Here is a 16,149-nt window from a genome sequence, read left to right on the forward strand (position 1 = left end):
GCATCAATACTCATTGGTAAAGTTCTTAGTGTAGTATATCTCATTCTCGTTCTTACTGTAGTATATGCGACGAGGATTAGTAGTTTCAAAATGGAATGTCAAAATGTTAGAAAGTATTTAAATAATAAGAGTAATTTAATACTAAATAGTTAGTTACTGTGTTTATTGTTTATGCAATAAGAGTTTTATAACTACTATTGATCTGTGGTAATGTATATATTTTGTGGAGAAATACAGTGATGTCTGTTCATTGCTGTTGTATATTGGTAAATTGTATATTTTTGTGTTTATTTGAGCATTTCTGTGTTTATTGATCAAGCATTCATGAAGAATTCACACTGCCAGCACTGAAACACTGTTCACAGTATCTTCTAATTTTCTGTGTTTGTTTATATTACAGACTGTGCAGTGTGACAACAATAAAAACAATATTGTGGTGCCACCAGAAATCTTCTGTGTGTGCAACACATGGTTACGCTTGTACTACTCTTGCAGAAAAAGCATTAAAAAGTAAAAGAATAAAAAGCTTCTCTGTGAGTGTAAACCGTGTACATTAATGGCTACTGTTATTTAGCTTTTCTTTTTTTTTTCCTTTTTGTGTGTTATACTTGTTTGTTGTTAAATGTATCATGAGTGTTATTTGTATTGTATTTTTGGACGTTTTTTTCTGAGATTTATTTTAAATGTATTTTTTAGTTTACCTGTATGTCGTGACATTGTTTCATAAAGATAATTTTTGTTGTTCAATTTAATATATGTCTTGTAGTTCAAAGCATCAAGTGACTTGTATCTATCTTCCTTTTTAATTTTTCTTAGATTGTTTCCTTAAACCATTTGGCATGGTTGGGCTTAAATAGGCCTTGCATGAATTGCCCAGTTAGGACCAACATAAGATGCTTACAGAGCCCACTTTAAGCCTATATGGGCATTCACGGCATTGAATCCAGGTGCAAGCCCGCTTTAAAGTCCCAAATGGGTCTGACATGAATTACCCAGTTAAGACCCTTGACAGGTCCCCCTAAAAGCCCATCTGGGCAATCACAGCTGGCCCCGAAGTGGATCCCGGGTGCAAGCCCACTTTAAACCACTTCAGACTGGTGGGCCCCAAATGGGTGTGACATGTATTGCCTGGTTAAGACCCACATAAGACCCTTACAGATCCCAATTAAAACCCATCTGGGCATCCACGGCTGACCCCCATGTGGATCCCGGGTGCAAGCCCATTTTAAACATTTTTAAGCAGGTGGGGCCCAAGTGGGTTTTTCTTAAATTGCCTGGTTAAGACCCACACAAGACCCTTAAAGATCCCACTTAAAACCCATCTGGGCATCCACGGCTGGCCCACATGTGGATACCAGGTGCAAACCCACTTTAAACCCCTTTGGGCAGGTGGGGCCTAAATGGGTTTGGCATAAATTGCCCAGTTAGGACCCATGCAGTACCCTTACAGGTCCCACTTTTAGTACGTCTGGGCTTCCACGGCTGGCCCCAATGTGGATCCCAGGTGCAAGCACATAATAGGGCCCACATTTGCCGCCCATGAAGCCCTCATCTGGGCCCCACATGTCATTGCTGGCTGGGTAGGGACATTTCTGTCTTCAATGGCTGGAATGATCAATATATCAAAGAAAATACAGAAATGATCAGATGCGACATCCCTAATAACAGTTGATGAAATGTATAAACCCTTAGTTATAATTAAATCTAGAGTGTGTCCACGATTGTGTGTGGGTCCTTGAACATGTTGAGTAATATCAAAAGTGTTAAAAACAGTCATAAGTTCTTTTACAGCATTGACTACTGGATTATCAATGTAAATATTAAAATCCCCAGCAATAGTAAAATAGTCAAATTCAGAGGTTACCATTGATAACAACTCTGCAAAATCATCAATAAAAGTTGCAGAATATATTGGAGGTCGGTAGATAATGATCAGTAAAACACATGGAGCACCCTTTAGTGCTATACTCAGATATTCAAAGGACAAATCGTCACCAAATGACACTTGTTTACACTTAAAGACATCTTAAAACAGGGAAGCAGTGCCTCCACCTCTCCTATTAGCTCTGCAAATACTCATAAATTCTAAGTTTAAATGAGCTGCTTCATTTAAAAGCATAAAATCAAGGCAATTTGTGTTGATAAAATCATTGACTAGAAGTGATTTATTGTCATGTGATGGGAGGTTTAAAAGTGCTAACTTAACAGTTCTAGCTATTTTCCCTACAGTAGTCTCAGATCTACATTTAATAGACACCAGATTTGAATGATTTGCTCTATGACTTGAAGAGGCCTTAGATTTTCTGTCACATAACACAACACACATCTGCGTAGAGAAAACTACAGGCACACTGGGTTCCCACTTGCTCTGTAAACATTTGATAAAGATAATGTTATCTAAGCAGGCACCTGACACACATGAATGACCGTTTTTATGTTCACCAGCTGAAGATGAGGCATTTTTTGAGACCTGGTGCTGTTGCAAGGGCTGGAGAGCTCTCCTAGGTGTAGGGCGGTGGCCTTAGAGATGGGTGTGAGGCTTGCTGATTTTTTTGGTTGCTAACTGGGAGCTTGCAGCAATGGAGTGTGAGAGTTTAGTTCCAGCAAACACCAGTTTCTCCATCTTTTTTGAAAAATTCAAGTGAGGCGAGTAAGGTGACAAGAAAACCATGGCTGGTGACAGAGGCTGTGGGTCTGAAGTTTTTGGCTGCTGAGATATGTTGTCCTGGCTATTTTCCTGAGAGCTGAGACTTGATGCTGCTCTGATGCATCACAGTCTATCTGTGTAGAGCTCAGTGTGCAGAGCGTAGGCAGCAGTTTGTCCGTGATCAGTGGTGGGATGCGTCAGCCACAAGTCCACTCAGGAGCTGAAGTCCTGTGGTCCTTCGGACATTCAGGTGTGTGTGCCATTTGGGTTAAGTTCGGAGGCACACAGAGCCGAAGGATGATGGAGGGAGAAATAAATACTGTTCTTTAGCTTTTTTGCGGAAATGTATCGTTTTTGTTTTTCGGAAATATATTCCCGCGCTGCAAGAAAAGTGGTCGGGTCCCGTGGCTCGCAGACCTCTATTACAAACCACCTAAACCCCCTTGGCTATGGGCCTGACTATTTAACTTAGCTTAGTAAATTTTATGAAAAGAGGATTAATTAATAATATATTTTAATAGCAGTAAAATAATTAATGAAATAATTGTATTCACCCATCCCCACCAATGTCAAGTGCAAACCTACATCCTTGGTTTATGGAGATATGACACACCCAGCACTCAACAGGTTGGTTTTTAATAACTAAAATGTGATATGGATACATTACTGTGCTCTGTTGTTTCAGTAGCATTACAATAAAGTTCTATTACCTAATATTATGCTTTTATTGTCACGGATTGGCCAGGCTCTTCCACCAACATCACACATCGAGCACCTTCACCTGAGTATTAACCACGCACAGCTGCACCCAATCACTCCCATTCACTATATAAGCACACACCTCACTTCACTCATTGTCCGGTCTCGTTCCTACGAAGCGGACTCTGAGTGAACCTTCCTAGGTTTCACTCCCCTGCGATCTCAGCATATATACTTACCTGTACTCTGTTTTCATTCCAGTCTGTCCAGTGTTCCAGTTGTCCTGTCAACGTTGTGTGTCTCGTCAGTCTGTCTTCCCCGCAAGTCCTCTGGTGTGTGCATTCGGTCATCCTTCTGTGTCTGTCATCCCACCTGGCAAAGAGAATCATCAGTTCATCCAAACTCCATTTCAACTCTCAACTGTTGGAATAAACCTCATTTATACTTACTCCCCTTGTTTGTCCGTCTGCTTCCGTAACATTTATTTATTTGTTCTGGAAATTAATTCTGGAATCGTATCTTATGTTTGTTATCTCTATTTTTCCTATCAAACTTCTTTAAACAGCATATAATTTAAAACTGTACCAATTACAAAATTAATGATATTTAACCTGACCAATTTTTTTACCTTTTTTTTCTCAAACGAGGTGTTCAACATGACTGTGCAGCAGCCAACATCCTTACTTTGTTAAACCTGGGTGCCTGAAAAAGAAATAAAATGTGCTTATATAAAAATGACGACAGTGGAAATTGATGCAATGAAAGATCAGATAACCCTTCTGTCAACTGCCAATCGGCAATAGCCACTGGTGGATTGCTTAACTGGACTAGTGGAAGCTCTTGCTAGCCAGTTTAGGATTGAACCTGGATTCTGAAGATATGCACATCTTTTGTGAAAGTGAGCAGGGGTAAGGTTACAGAAAATATTGTGTTTAATTACTGTGGCTCTGCCAAGTCTGCTTGTGCAATGACATCAGTGTTAAACTAACATCAAATTTCTCAGTTGATGTTAAAGATGACATTAAGGAAGCATTTATTGAGGCTACTGTTTATACAGTTTTTATTAAGTCTATGCCTGAATAGTTACAAAGTCTATTGCCTAGTTTAAAATCATGATAGCAGAGTTGGTGTTTGCAGTACTTATCAAGCAGATCATTGGTCTTCAAAGGTTCCTTTACAATTATCAAGTAACTCACGTTAGGTATCATGGGGCACACCTAGAGTAACACTAAAATTATCAGTTGATGTTAAATATCACATTGTTAAGGGAGCATTTATTGAGGCTACTGGATATCCAGTTAATTATTAAATGTTTGCCTGAATAGTAACAAAGTCTATTGCCTGGTTTAAAAACAAGATAGAAGAGGTGGTGTGCACAGTACTTATCAAGCAGATGATAAGTCTTCAAAGGTTCCTCTTTTAAAATACAATGATTGTAAATACATCTGAATGTGCATAGAGAGAAAACACGACTCATACAAAAACAAGCCAAATATCATCATCATCAGCCTATACAGTTGTGCTTGAAAGTTTATACATGTTGAAGAAACTGTTCAAATGTAAATAATTTTAACAACTTTTATAACAAAATAAGACAAGAGATCATATAAAATGCATGTTATTTATTACTATCCAGAGTAAGTCACAAAACAAAAAGCTAGTTAAAATTATTAAAATTACACCCCGCAAAAGGTTACATACACTCTTAAAATAGATGTGTTGTTTCTTAACACAACTATGTGTCTAGTTAAAGACAACAGTTAATGTGTTAATGTCTAGTTAATGTGTTATTTTGATCTCAACCAGTGTTATTCTTCTTAACACAGTGTGTTAAATTATTTAACATACTAATGTATCATAAATCAAAGAGTTTGTCATAAATGTGATTTATTTTTTGCCACTTTAAGTTTAATAATACAATGCAATACAAAAGGCAATTTTCTAAATATATACACATTTATTACAACTGCAGCATGTTTGTTCATAAACAATTAACATGAAGACATTTTTAGACATTTTAAACAATTTAATATCTTGTTTAACAAAAATGTAAGAAAACTCATATCTAGCCACGTGAAAAAAAGCATAACAAATAAAGAATGGCATGTCTACAAAATGATTAATAACTGTTAAAATATCTTTCCCACTGTTGGGGTCTTGTTATTGATTTTTAAAGAGCCCCTATTATACACTAAAAAGGGTCATATTTCAGTTTTATGGGTTTCCAACAACATACTGATATGCATGCAAGGTCAAAAAACACTTTCATGGTCTTATAATATGAATTTATTTTTACATAGATATTCCAGCGACTCCCAAATGAATCGTTCAGGGATTCATTTGTTCCCAAACCCCTCCTTAGAGACCATTCAGATCAGGGCCGAAACTTTGAATCCATTCTTATATGGCAGCTTTGTGAGCTGTACCAGGTAAAAAAAATCCCATCCACCCCATACCATCCAGCTGGCAATGGACAATGTGAGCGATTTAATCGCACATTACATAATTTGTTGCGAACCTTGCCAGAATCTAGAAAAAGGGATTGGGTGTCTTGTCTGTCACAGGTGATATTTTGTTACAATACCACCCCTCACCAGGTAACAGGAGAGTCTCCCTATTACCTCATGTTCGGTCAAGATCCCCGGTTGCCAGTAGATTTCTTGCTGGGCCAGGTACCAGAACCAACCGCAAGTAGTGTACATCACTGGGTCTTAGAACATCGTAGGCGGTTGCAGGTTGCCTTTGAGGGGGCACAGGAACGGTTGAAGGCTGCAGCAGCCAGGCGGAAAAGCCTGCATGATCAGCATGTTCGAGATCAACCCTTGGTTGAAGGTCAGTTAGTTTATCTAAGGGACCATACAGTAAGGGGACGCCACAAGATTCAAGACTTGTGGAGTTCAATTGTCTATCGGATCGTCCACTCTTCTGAGGAGGGCGGGGCGGTATATGCCATTGCACCTGTTACAGGTCCGGGTAAGGTGAGGCGAGTACATCGGTCACAATTGAAGGCTTGTGTTTCGAAAAAGAAGGTTTCTAGTGATCAGCCTAACGCTGTTGTGGAGATTCAGGAGGACGCTCAGGAGTTAGAAGTAGGGGATGTTGACTTGGCGCTATTGGTACCGGTGATTCCTCAGGCCACTCGAGGGGTGGGACTTCGAGATGGTTTGCACCCAATGCAGTCTAGGGTTCAGGAAGATTTGGCAGGGGGCTTCCCTCCTGTAAGGGCCCTTGTGGCGGAACCGCAAGGACCGGGTGTAGAACCTGTAGCAAGGGAACTACTTACCGACCCTCATAATGAGAATGTGGTCCCTCCTCGTCGGTCAGCCCGGGCTGGGGCAGGGCAGCATACAAACTTGTATCACCTCCCTCGAGGTGTAGAGAGGTAAGAAATAGACCTGTCAATCTTGAAGTTGTGTCTAATAACATTTCGGTGTTTAGGTTGGAGTTAGTAAGGTGGACTAGTGTTTGATTGTTGACTTCTGGTCCATCGTCGGGGCGCCGATGCAAAATGTAGGGGTAGATTGTGGAGAGATAATTGGTTGCATAGCATCATTAATTTGAGTCTTTGGTTCCGTCCTATTACCAAACGCCATTTGGGCTATAAAAAGGGGAAAACATTTGCCACCTGGATCGTCACCTGATGAGCGGCAGCGTCGTGAACGCACTTCCGTCACTTCCAAGTGCCCTTGGCTGGTCTCGGAAGATTAATCTGGCTGGATATTCCTTTGCTTAATGTTTGCTATGATTTTGTCAAGGCTAAAGTGAGTGTAGAGGCTGGAAATGGAAATGGAAGGAAGCATTATTTCAGTTTATTGTTGTGGTTAATGCGATCAATCTGCGAACACTGTATGCCCGCTTCCTCTTCTCAGCTGCGAGAACCAGATGCAGGTGCGCGACTGTTTGTGTGCTGTGCCGGCTGTTTGACTGCAAACTCTGTGATATCTGCCATTGATTAACTTCGATCCCCTTTTGGCGAGTGGTAGGTGTTCGCATGTGTTGCAAATAGTTTAATAGGAGGTCGTATATTATAATGATTTTACTTCTTTGTTTATAGGCTGGGTGGCATTCCGTAACGTGAGCTCCTGTCGGGCGCTCAGCATTCTATTTGCGGCCGTGGTGCTGTTCTGTTTTCCCAAGTTGATTTTTCGGTTTCTATTTTTCTAAATTGTTTTCCTGATTTGTATCCTATTTTCCGGATTTAGTAGTTTATTTGGGTTTACGCAAGGATTGTTTATTTAACTAATTGTTTATTATACATTCTCTATTTGTGTTTATTTTGTTCCGTATAAAACAGTACAAAACGTGGCCAAAATATCTGCATCAACAAGGGGATGTAATGCAAGGAAATCTTGACAGCGAGTTAGGTAGAGCAAAGGGTCAGAATCATCAGAGGAACGGCCAAAAGTTGGGAAAGTCAGTTTCAGGTGGTCACTTCTTACCCCTATAGCCACAGGAGGAGCAGATACAGGTGTTGAAGAGGTGAGTGTCGTTGGAGTAGTGGCAGGAAGAGTGACAAGGGTGGTGGACTGTTTATTTTCTTTAAATACTCAGCAGTTTACTTTCTTACGTTTTACACAGATCAGTCACTTCAGTCTGGAACTTTTTAAAATCTGCACAGAGATCATAGTTTGACGATTACATTTCTGAATTTCAGTTGTCAACTGGTCATGACTTCTTTGAAGGTTTTGTTGCATGTTTTTTAAATCTTGCTGTACTTCTGCCTGAAGCTGATCCACCATGAAGCGCATCTCCGAAACGATGGTAGACTCTGCTTTTTGAACTTCAGTGGTAAGCATGAGGTCAATGGCTTTTGTTAGTTGATCTGTTTCAGCATCCTCTTGTGTTTTGTTTGTAGAAAGCACTGTAAAAACTTGCTGTTAATTTTCCTGTATTTTTGTTGCCATGTTAGCAGCTAGATCTGTATGGCGAGTAGAAGCGGCCTTTAGTTCATGGGTAAGTTTACGAATTGCTTCCTCTTGTTTCTCTATAGTATCCATCAGTGTTTTCCAATTTCCCTGCACTTGTGACGTCAGATGCTGCATTTCTCTAGCATGAGTAGGGAGTGCATGGGGTAACTGCAATTCCTGTTGATTAATAGAAAAGACAGGTGAAATCGCTGGTGAAGTGCATAGTTGCATGGGGAAAGATACTGAATCCCCTTTAATATTCGGCAGTGGAGTACTGCCAACAGGGGGTGACACAAACCGCACTTGGCCTCCTGAATGGACATTGCTGGACAGAGTGGGGTTAAAGTGAACCGGAGAAGCATGAGAGGGTGGATGTTCATAGATGTTTTGAACAGGTGACATCACAGGCCACATAGGAGTTGCAACATCTGGCATATCCACACAAGTTGACTGAGGGGTTTGTGTGCCAGACATATTGAAATAAAGTCTCTTCGCTGGCTGTGTAAGAGGAGGTAGAAAGGTTAATCAAAGTAGGTGTGTATATGAGGGTGTGAAAACAAAATAAAAAAAAATTATTATTCCTGAATTTTGCAATTAGAAATTTGCACTACAAAAATCACTTGACATGACAAGCTCAACAGAACACTTCAAATATCCCAATTGTATTATCTGGAAGGAAATTAGTTATGAAAAATAAATCCCACATTCACAAGAAACATCATTTAAAAACAAAAGTCACAAAAAAAGGTAGCAGCAGTTTTACAGTTCAATGTTTGATGACAAAATATCACACAGGGTTTTTTTTTTTTAAAGATTCTGTCCTTTTAAGTGTTCAAGTCTCTCAAGTATTTAAAAGTCCCTGCTCGGGTGCCACTTGTGGCGCTGGTGTACTTCAATATTAAAGAAACTCTCAATTTACGAAAAAGGATTTTTATCCTTAAATTTATATAGTTTTGTTCGGGTGCCAGGTAGATCCAAATCTACCAAATAGAGTATATATAAAAAAAAAAAAAAAAAAAAAAAAAAAAAATATATATATATATATATATATATATATATATATATATATATATTTTTTTTTTTTTTTTTTTTATATATATATATATCTGAAGGTATGTCACCAGCTACACACCCAAAAAAATAAATAAATAAATACAGGCTCAAAGGCACAAATGGTTGAACTCGAAGGATTTACTTTAGGAAAAAAAAACAACAGGGTCACAGTCATTGATATCAGTGAAACACAAAATCAAAAACTCCTTCAAACTATTTTATGAGATACTCAGTTCCAACAATCACATTTTTCCCACAAAGTAGAACAATTAACCATAAAGAAAATAGAAATTAAAGTTGCAAAGCAAATAATTGAAACCCCCCTTTATATTAAACAACAAACAAAACAAAAAAAATTGTTGATTGTCTTTTGATGTGTGTGCGTGTAGTTGTGCTGGTTGTGTGTGTGTGTGTGTGTGGTGTGTGGTTGTTGTGTGTGTGTGATGCGCTGCAATCGCTGCCAGTAGGCAGCGCAGGGGAAAGTTTTGAAGTGGCAATAGGGTGCAGAGAATACCTGTCACGGAGTCAAAGTCAGCTGAGGTAGAAGAACTCACAGTTAGCTTTTGATTTAGCAGAGAAGTGGACTGAACTTCCACAGCGACAGAACCATTTGGAAACGCTGGATCTAGAAGTCATCTACATGGAAGAACATCGACGCTCTTGTCATCTCCGCATGCACAAACACTCACTCAGCTCCGACCTGGATGTCCAAGTCGCCCCAACAGTGGCCCTGTTTAACCGGACGGGTGGTAGGACAGGCTCGGTTGTTTACTGTGGCTCTCTCCGGTAAGCATAGTATTCATTTCCATCGGCAACGTGATATACTTTTTCGCTCCGTGACTCGATTAACAGCGCACTTCAACTTCCCGCACTCAACTTTACACCCTTTTCCCTGATTACGCTTCTGCTTTTATTGAAAGACAGAATCAATCTGCCACCACAACGTCATTCATTTCGGTGTTTGCTATTGGTGCGTTTGGTTAAATTGTGCGGTCCATTCAGAGACCGTCACAAGGTGTACAAGAAGAGTCAGAGCCGCATTTATTTATTAAGACGACTGAGGTCCTTCGGAGTGTGTCAGACACTGTTAAAAACTTTTTATGACTCTGTGGTGTCTTCTGTGATTATGTTTGCTGTAACCTGCTGGGGAGGGGGACTGTTGGAGAAGAAGAAAAACAAATTAAATAAGCTTATAAAAAGGGCAGGTTCTGTTGTGGGGTGTGCACTACCTACCATAGAAGAAATTGCACATGATCGAATGCTGGACAAATTTGTCAGTATAATGAACCATAATAGTCATACCCTTTTTGATAAAGTCCAAGCATGTGCAAGCTCTTTTACAAGATTAGTTCAACCCCATTGTTACAGAGAAAGACACAGGAAGTCTTTTTTTCCAACAGTAATCAGATTGTATAACCAAAATCATACCAGATAAATTGTGATGAACTGAATTGGATATTAGATATGGACAAATGTTACTCGTTGTTTTTGGAACTAAGGTGTGCAGTATGAAATGTAATTTTATTATTGTTTTATATATATGTAACTTATTTATTTTTAGTATGGAGAGCTCTGGTGTGACATGTGAATTTCCCTTTGGGGATTAATAAAGTCAAAGTCAAGTCAGTAATTGGAACTGACAGTATTTTTGGTCTCGTTTGTGGATGTTTGGGACCATTGCTCTTTTATGGAGGATGAGAGAGCTGTCAGATTTTATCCAAAATGTTTTGTTCTGAAGATTGATTAAAGGTTTCAGGGGATTAGAACAAGATAAGGGTGAGTAATTATAACAAAATTTTCATTCAAGTTAACCATGCAAAATAGTTCACAACATGCACTTTAAAGATTAAAGGCACTGAAATGTTTTATTGTTAAATGATGTTGTTTTTGTAAAATTGTACATATAGTATTTTAACACTCCTTTAATCCAGTGTGTAACGAGGCTGCTGAGGCTTTGTTAGAATCCATATGCGGAAGTTTATTAACAGGGAGAGACAAAGACATCAACGTATAAACAGGGCAATAGTTGGTAACAGGAAAGCAGTCAATCCAAACGACAAGCAAAGGGGCAAATCCAGAAGACGTAGTAAATATGCAGGCAGAAGTTCAGTACACAGCAATCAGTCCAAAACAGATCAAAAGGGCAAAGACAGAGAACCGTACGTGATCAAGGCAGGCAGGGTCAAACACAGGATAGCAGTCATGAAAGTCAATAAGGAACAACGCTTGTAAGGCAGGATTAACTGGCAATACTTCGCAAGGAAGCATGGCCTGAGCACTCATTGATATACTGCACAAACTGGAAGTAACCACAGAGGGAGCGGAGCTGAGGTCAGTAGTCGGGCGAGGGCTCCTCTGCTGCCGTGGCGTTACACAGTGTTCCACTAAATCTGCGATTCTGTAATCTGCTATCTCCTGAAACTGATATTCAGCAATTTTTACATTATTTACAAGAATTTCTATTTTTATATAAGATTGCAATGTGTTATGTTTTCATTTGAACTGGTTGTATGACATTCCTAGAATGTACAAGTAGTTCTGTCAATTTTTTGGTTGACATCTTGATGTATTAAAGGGCACCTATGGTGAAAAATTTACTTTTCAAGCTGTTTGGACAGACATGTATGTAGGTATAGTGTATAGACCTTCAAATTGAGGTGATATAAACACACCCACTCTTTTTTTTTTTACAATTTAACAACATAAAAATGGTGGACCAATTGGATCAGTTTTCAGAGCGACCGCAACTTGACGTAGGAGTGTGGTCCCCCCACCCACCAATATTGACTGACAGGCGCGCATCACCATATCCTCAGTTTGTTGTTTCACATACGCCATTTTCAGTGTGTGAGTCAAAGCGATGTCACTAAAGGACACCCTTGCTCTATTTTTAGATACAAGGCTCATTGGGTTCAACACAAGATCAACATTCACCACATGATCGCTTAGGGTAGGTTTGCAAACATGTGTACTTTTCATTGCGTCTACCTTAAACTTCAGCCATTTGCATTTCTCGCGGTCACAGAAGCTCCCTGTGATCTTAACTAGGTGCAGCTGGAAAGTGCGAGCGCGTCGCCTCTCGTGTGCGTCTTTCGATTGGAAATAAAAAATAATGAACTTGCCTGCAGGTCGCACACTAGAAGCGCCGCTAGCGTCTCGCCACTCAGCGCCATGCATTTTAGAATTCTAAACATAGGTTTCTATCAGGGTACACACAACGGTGCTTCAAGTCGAGCCGCGGTGCCTAGCCACGATTTGGGACACTTCATGTTTCTACCACACCACAGAGCGCTATCTGAATAGTTTATTTAAATAACATCCGAATAGGCGTGTCTGGTGTGCCATGTCGCGGCTCAGAGTGGTGTATCCGGTGTCTCCGTCAAAGTTAATCCAGTGTGCTTGGTTATCAGTCTCTGTGTACAAGCTCGGCACTTTAAACTAGCACACAGTTGGCTGTAAAACTATACAAAGACACAAATGATTTTGTAGTCACTGCTTGGTCTGTGTCCGAGTCGTACATGTCACTGAATGCTTCTCTCTGTCTGCCTGTCTGTTGCCAAACACAGAGCGGGGGAGCTATTGGCTCCACCCCCTTGTTACATTGGGCGGGAAGTCGAAACTAATTTTTATGTGAAGCAACACACCCCTAAAACAAGGACCTGTGCACACGCCCCCCAAAATACACTTTTTAACACATCATAATAAAAAATCTGAACTGTGTTTTGAACTGAACCTAAACTGGAACACTCAGAAGAACCATAATATTAATACTAAATCATAATATCCCTTTATTCCACATTCAGTTCTTGCTTTTTTCTTGTTCTATTTGTTCATTTTGCTGCTTATATACAGTTTTGTTTTTAATTTTGTTGACATTGCTGAATATTTTTTTCTATTGATATGGTTGTACAGTTTAATTTTGGTATCTTATAATAAACATTATGTTCAGAATCACCTCATTCATTTCCTTTTTCTCATAATGTAATTGAGCATTTACTGGTCATTTATAAAGCATTAACTAAGCATAAATAGTCCCAACCTAGGTTTATTCTGAAAACGTGGTCCCGTGGACGTTTCTGGAGGCAGCGAAATACGTCCAGGTAGGTACGTATTTTTGCAGTTTTTGTTTTTGTGAATCCGCGAGAGGCTGCTGTGTGCACTTTTTTGCATCTCAAATGTCTCTCGAGTGCCGCTTGCGCCTGCGCTGTTCTCGCAGAAACCCACCAGAGGCTTGTCTGATTTTTTTATCATGTTTTCAGATTTTACCCACATTCTCACCCTGTTATGAACTTGTTCACTTTATTTTTTTGGATTCTGTTTTTGTCTTACCTGAGTTCTGGAACCCGCTCTTCCCTGGACTCAAGCCCGGTTGTCGTCGTCAGCTCCTCTCTGCGTCTCAAGTCGATGTACACGACGAGCTAACTGAAAAAAAAAAGCTCTATAAATGGTAATTTAAATGATTAGTTAATCATTTACGTCACTTACTTACCATACTATTTTATTAGTATTTGTTTCTCATGATTGATCACACTATTCATGATTTATTCATCTCATGATTCATTACAAAATAAAGGGCTATGACACTCAGCATTTGGCCCATCGCACTCTTATTCGGAGGAATGAAAGGGGTGGTGCAGAGTGTATTATTAAGAGTTAGTTTTGTTTATGGGGTGCAAAACAATGTATGTTCATGATTTATTTGTAAAAAATCATGTTATTTTTCATATACCTTTAATTGTATAGCGCTATTCAGCATTAGACATAACATGTATAGTGAACATAACATCATATTTTCTGGTTCTTTCAAAGGCCAGCCCTCAAGGTCTAACCTAATTTGTTGTGATTCACGGATTGGCTCAATGTCACCAGGACATGTCATACCTCTAATAGCATGTGCTTTGCCTCTGCTGTGTAAGTAATATCAGTGTAGCAATTTTCAGTTTGTGCCTGAATTAGACACATAAAATGAAAAAGACATAGATGAACCTCATGCCTAGTCTCTAAAATGTGCTGGTGAAGATTGTGGGTGTTAACAAGGGTTTGACGGGATAAATATGAATTTGTAGTTAAAGGTGCTGTAGGTAATTATGCTAACATCAGCATTTTGGCAGATCAAAATGACTGATGTTAGCATAAAAGCTTTGAAAACACAGTCCCTCCCCTGCCTTCCAAAGCCACGCCTCCTGAAATCATGAAATTGCACCATAAAGAGGAAGTAGACGACCCACTAGATCAAGTCATTCTTCGGGAGGGGAACTTCAATGCTATGTGGAAACTTCCGCTATGGTGAAAATCTATGGAAAACCTAAATGGATATCTAAGGATGATTGAACCTTAAGTTGCCCCCAATGAGAGGTTATGCCAAGCCAAGAGTGTGAGCGCACCTGCATCAGTAGGGTGACTACATCGTGGCTGAATGAGCATATGGGATCGCCAGTGGGGATTACACATAGCAGGCACCTATACCCAAAACACAGGCTGACCAGCGGGCATGCCAACAACATAACGTGCCGATACCTGACTCCTCTACTGGGTCAGATGCTGGGGTCCTGCGAGGAACTCTGCAGGGTTTGCCAAGTGGGGAACTCAACTGACAAAGCAAAAGCAAGCACACGTATGTATGTGTTAGAGAGAAAGGCGCAGGCAAGCGTTTTACAGCACCTAGCCAAATTCCTCATTCACCAGGGTTACCCAGCACACGTGAGGAATAGGCTTCACTTAAAGATTAAAAAATTTAGCAAATGTATTAGGTGTCACCCCCCACAGCTCTACAATGTCCTGTTAGAGAGGTGTCGCATGCTAACGCCCAAGAGGAGTGTGCTCCCAGTTGAGTGTGCTCAGAGTCCCAGAGAAGAAGCTTCTTCCATGGGATGTGCCAGGGAGGGGCCATCAGAGAAGAGAGTGGAAATACAGGTCCGATTGAGCCAGAGAGGTGCAATACATAGACCTGTTCCTCGCCTCCCTGACGTTACACAGTATACTGGGCGAGTAGGCTCACTGGAGGAAATAACGTATTACTCTCACCACTGGGCCAGCTGTGTAGCCAGTGCGCAGACACTGCCATAACAGCTGGACAGTCGGATGGAGTCTCTATTTTCCCAGCCAAAACGGCCATGAGACACAACGGCTTGCACGGTGGAGCTTGGTGGGGGAAGATTGAATGCAGCGGATTCCACCACGTATGACTCAGGGGGAGCAGACAGCGAGCGAGCTGAGACTTGCGACGAAAACAAGATACCTCCCATGCGGGGTGATACACCAACGTTGCTGTTCTGTCCGTCCTGACCAGCGTGTTTCCCCTCTAGCACCGGTAAAACAAATAAATAAATGGTGCAGGTCGCGAGATACACTGCCACAGCTTCAGGCGGTTAAATGCCAATGCATCCAGGTTCCTACCACGGCCCCCCAGCGCAACTAGAAGCATCCGTCGAAACGATGACATGCCTGGACACTTGTTCTAGAGTCACACAGGCATGTAGAAATGCAAGCTCCATCCAGAGGCTGAGGGTACGGTGCACGATCGCGGGCCATGCACGTCTTGGGACCCGATGGTGAAGCCAATGCTGAAGCGGTCTCATATGGAGCACCTGACCGCCGAGACAGTGGCTGCAGATGCCATATGCTCCAGGAGCCTCTGAAATAATATCAGCAGGACCTCAGTTTCTCTGTCGAACTCTCTCAGACAGGTCAGCACCAGCTAGGCGTGCTCTCTGGGAGGCGCACCGTCATGGTGATTGAGTCCAGCTCCAACCCGAGAAAAGAGTTGCTCTACACGGGGGCGAGCCTACTCTTTTCTCAGTTGACCTGAAGCCCAAATAGGTCAAGGTGCCGAAGCACCCGGTC

Source organism: Danio aesculapii, chromosome 5 (assembly GCF_903798145.1).
Source record: "Danio aesculapii chromosome 5, fDanAes4.1, whole genome shotgun sequence".
Taxonomy (NCBI): Eukaryota; Metazoa; Chordata; class Actinopteri; order Cypriniformes; family Danionidae; genus Danio; species Danio aesculapii.